The sequence below is a fragment of the Microcaecilia unicolor genome, chromosome 1, assembly GCF_901765095.1.
Source record: "Microcaecilia unicolor chromosome 1, aMicUni1.1, whole genome shotgun sequence".
Lineage (NCBI taxonomy): Eukaryota > Metazoa > Chordata > Amphibia > Gymnophiona > Siphonopidae > Microcaecilia > Microcaecilia unicolor.
In genome coordinates this window covers 754,505,172-754,509,272 of record NC_044031.1, presented here as the reverse complement: position 1 = coordinate 754,509,272, position 4,101 = coordinate 754,505,172, and the positions used below count along the sequence as shown (strand labels likewise).

Genomic DNA, 4,101 nt, shown 5'->3' with positions numbered 1-4,101 from the left:
GGATTTGTAACCTCCAGCCCTCCCCCTTCCCCTTCCCCCCCTTTTGTTCCTCTCTTCTTCTCCACCTCCCTTTCTTCCCCCTTTCTCTTAATGTGATTCTAGTTGTGGATAGTTGCTTCTTGAATGTGAGTTCCAGTTTTGCCATGATTTGTAAATGTTGCTTGTTGTACTGTGGTGAGCTCCTGCTTCTATTGTATTGTATTGAAATCCAATAAAAGATATTAAACTTGTAAAAAAAAAAAAAAAAGTGGTAAAAGCAGTTACCATAGCAGGGTTTAAAAAAGGTTGGATAAGTTCCTAAATGAAAAGTCCATAAGCCATTATTAAAACGGTTTTGGGAAAATCCACTGCTTATGTCGGCGTACCTCAGGGTTCTGTTCTTGTTCCCCTCCTCTTTTCTATCTACACTTCTTCCCTTGGTTCATTAATCTCATCCCATGGCTTTTCCTACCATCTCTATGCTGATGACTCCCAAATCTACCTTTCTACCCCTGATATCTCACCTTGCATCCAAACCAAAGTTTCAGCGTGCTTGTCTGACATTGCTGTCTGGATGTCTCTACGCCACCTGAAATTAAATATGACCAAAACCGAGCTTCTCATTTTCCCCCCCAAACCCACCTCCCCGCTCCCCCCGTTTTCTATTTCTGTTGATGGCTCTCTCATTCTCCCTGTCTCCTCAGCTCGAAACCTTGGGGTCATCTTTGACTCTTCTCTCTCCTTCTCTGCTCATATCCAGCAGATTGCCAAGACCTGTCGTTTCCTTCTTTACAACATCCGTAAAATCCGCCCCTTTCTTTCTGAGCACTCTACCAAAACCCTCATCCACACCCTTGTCACCTCTCGTTTAGACTACTGCAACCTGCTTCTTGCTGGCCTCCCACTTAGTCACCTCTCCCCTCTCCAGTCGGTTCAAAAGTCTGCTGTCCGTCTCATCTTCCGCCAGGGTCGCTGTACTCATACTACCCCTCTCCTCAAGTCGCTTCACTGGCTCCCTGTCCGTTTTCGCATCCTGTTCAAACTTCTTCTACTATCCTATAAATGTACTCACACTGCTGCTCCCCAGTATCTCTCCACACTCATCCTTCCCTACACCCCTTCCCGTGCACTCCGCTCCATGGATAAATCCTTCTTATCTGTTCCCTTCTCCACTACTGCCAACTCCAGACTTCGCGCCTTCTGTCTCGCTGCACCCTATGCCTGGAATAAACTTCCTGAGCCCCTACGTCTTGCCCCATCCTTGGCCACCTTTAAATCTAGACTGAAAGGCCACCTCTTTAACATTGCTTTTGACTTGTAACCACTTGTAACCACTCGCCTCCACCTACCCTCCTCTCCTCCTTCCTGTACACATTAATTGATTTGATTTACTTACTTTATTTTTTGTCTATTAGATTGTAAGCTCTTTGAGCAGGGACTGTCTTTCTTCTATGTTTGTGCAGCGCTGTGTATGCTTTGTAGCGCTATAGAAATGCTAAATAGTAGTAGTAGTTGTTGTAGTAGAAGTACACTATAGTGCCCCATAGGGCTCTTCTGGGATGTTTGTGTGGCCAGTCTACTAATAATGCTGAGTACTCCTACATTCTAATGGCTTGATTTTGTGCATTTTTCACTTGTTGTTTTTTTTTTTTTCTCGTAAATGGACCAAAAAGTAAATAGAGTACAAAAACATCTAGCAAATAGCCATTTTTGAGAAAAAACAATAGACAATTTCTGTTTCAAAAATGGCTATATTCCCCACTTGAATTTTGGACTTAGACATCATATCGAAAATGCCCCTCCATGTTACTTTACAGTATGTACCTTTTAGCACTTTTTATTTTTATTACATTTGTACCCTGCACTTTCCCACTCATGGCAGGCTCAATGCGGCTTACATGGGGCAATGGAGTGTTAAGTGACTTGCCCAGAGTCACAAGGAGCTGCCTGTGCCTGAAGTGGGAATTGAACTCAGTTCCTCAGGACCAAAGTCCACCACCCTAACCACTAGGCCACTGCTCCACTGTTGCTACTATTTGAGAAGTCGGCCCTTGCAGATCACCAATGTGGCCGCGCAGGCTTCTGCTTCTGTGAGTCTGACGTCCTGCACGTACGTGCAGGACGTCAGACTCACAGAAACAGAAGCCTGCGCAGCCTTCTACATGGAATGTTGCTAGTGGAATAGCAACATTCCATGTAGAATCTCCAATAGTATCTATTTTATTTTTGTTACATTTGTATCCCGCGCTTTCCCACTCATGGCAGGCTCAATGCGGCTTACATGGGGCAATGGAGGGTTAAGTGACTTGCCCAGAGTCACAAGGAGCTGCTTGTGCCTGAAGTGGGAATCGAACTCAGTTCCTCAGGACCAAAGTCCACCACCCTAACCACTAGGCCACTCCTCCACTCCACTTTATATTCACTATCAAAATATGTGTCTACAGATAATACTAATGGATGCTTTCCATTTGTAGTTTAACTCAAACACAGGATATGGAATCTTGAGCTGAGCTAAGGGAGAGAGACAATCTAGTAAATGCCAAAGCCAGCCGTTCTCATGTACATAAGTATTGTGAAGGTCTATCAAGCCCAGTATTCTGTGTCTAACATTGGCCGATCCAGGTCACAAGTACTACTACTACTACTTATCATTTCTATAGCGCTACAAGGCATACGCAGATCCCAAAACAGTACGATACATTTTATGCTGCTTTTCCTAGAAATAAGCAGTGAAATTTCCCTAATTCCATTTTAATAATGGTTTATGGACTTTTCCTTTAAGAAGCCGTGTAAACCTTTTTCAAACCCCGCTAAGCTAACTGCTTTTACTGCAATTTCTGCCAATAAATTCCAGAGTTTAATTACACGTTGAGTGAAGAAAATTTTTCTCTGATTCGTTTTAAATTTACTACTTTGCAGCTTCATCGCATGCCCCCTGTTGCGGATTCCCTGAATCTCCTAGGCGTAACTATTGATCAAAATCTTAACCTAGATAATCATGTAAAAAATGTTATAAAAAATGTTCTATGCAATGTAGAGGCTTAGAAGAGTGAAACCTTTCTTCCCAAGGGAGACATTCCGCATATTAGTGCAATCAATGGTACTAAGCCATTTGGACTATTGCAATTCCTTATATGCGGGATGCAAGGCACAAACTATTAAGAAACTCCAGACAGCCCAGAACACCGCAGCCAGATTGATATTCGGAAAGGCGAAATATGAACGTGCCAGACCCCTTAGAGAAAAATTGCACTGGCTCCCACTGAAGGATCGAACCGCATTCAAGATTTGTACCCTGGTTCATAAAATTATTTACGGAGATGCCCCATCATACATGTCAAACCTAATAGACTGGTTTCCATTAGCGGCGAAAACCGAGGCCGGCCATCTCTAAGTCCAGCGATCTCAACATTTAGGTCAACCATCTCTAAGGTTGACCTAAATGTTGAGATTTGGCCAGCCCCGACCGTATTATCGAAACAAAAGATAGCCGCCCATCTTGTTCGATAATATGGTTGGCTCCACCCCTTCCCGGGGCCATCCCCAGAGATGGCCGCCCTTAGAGATGGGCGCCCCTGTTCGATTATGCCCCTCTAGGTGCCTAAATTTTGGAACACCCACAAAACACCCATTTCCCTGCTCATAACCACTCCCACGCATTAGAAGTTCATTGCACATTGTTACAGAATACACTTAGCGAGTTGTGCGCCTAAATTCTAATCAGTGCCAATTAGTGCTCATTATTGCTTGTTACGTGCTGTTATCAGCACTCATTATCTTGTTAAGCCAATTAAGTTACATGCGGTGTGATAGAATATGACCAATTTCGGCGCCTAAATGTAAGCGTACTATATGGAATCCAGGAGATAGCACTCAAAATTGTGTGTGCAATTTAATTGCATAATGAGCCAATTAATGCTGATAATTAGGAGCTATTGGCAATAATTAGAATTTATGTACACATCTTTAATAGTCGGTATTCTATAAATATGCACGCATAAATTTTCCCGCACAGGTCCGAAAAGGGCCATGGGAGGGGCATGGGCGTGTCAGGGGCATTCCTGGTATTTGTGCACAGTGTTCCAGAATAAGACAGATCCGCAGCTAATTTAAGCGCGAGGA

General features: G+C 43.6%; 1 long non-coding RNA gene across 1 annotated transcript; it reads right to left on the bottom strand.

Annotated features, from left to right (window-relative positions):
- Window positions 1–786: 786 nt before the first annotated feature.
- LOC115460682 lies at window positions 787–3,718 on the bottom strand. The gene is made up of 3 exons (XR_003940538.1): window positions 3,636–3,718; window positions 1,315–1,324; window positions 787–796 (listed from the first exon to the last, which is right to left on the bottom strand). It is a non-coding gene; the product is annotated as an uncharacterized LOC115460682 (long non-coding RNA).
- Between the last annotated feature and the right edge of the window lie 383 nt (window positions 3,719–4,101).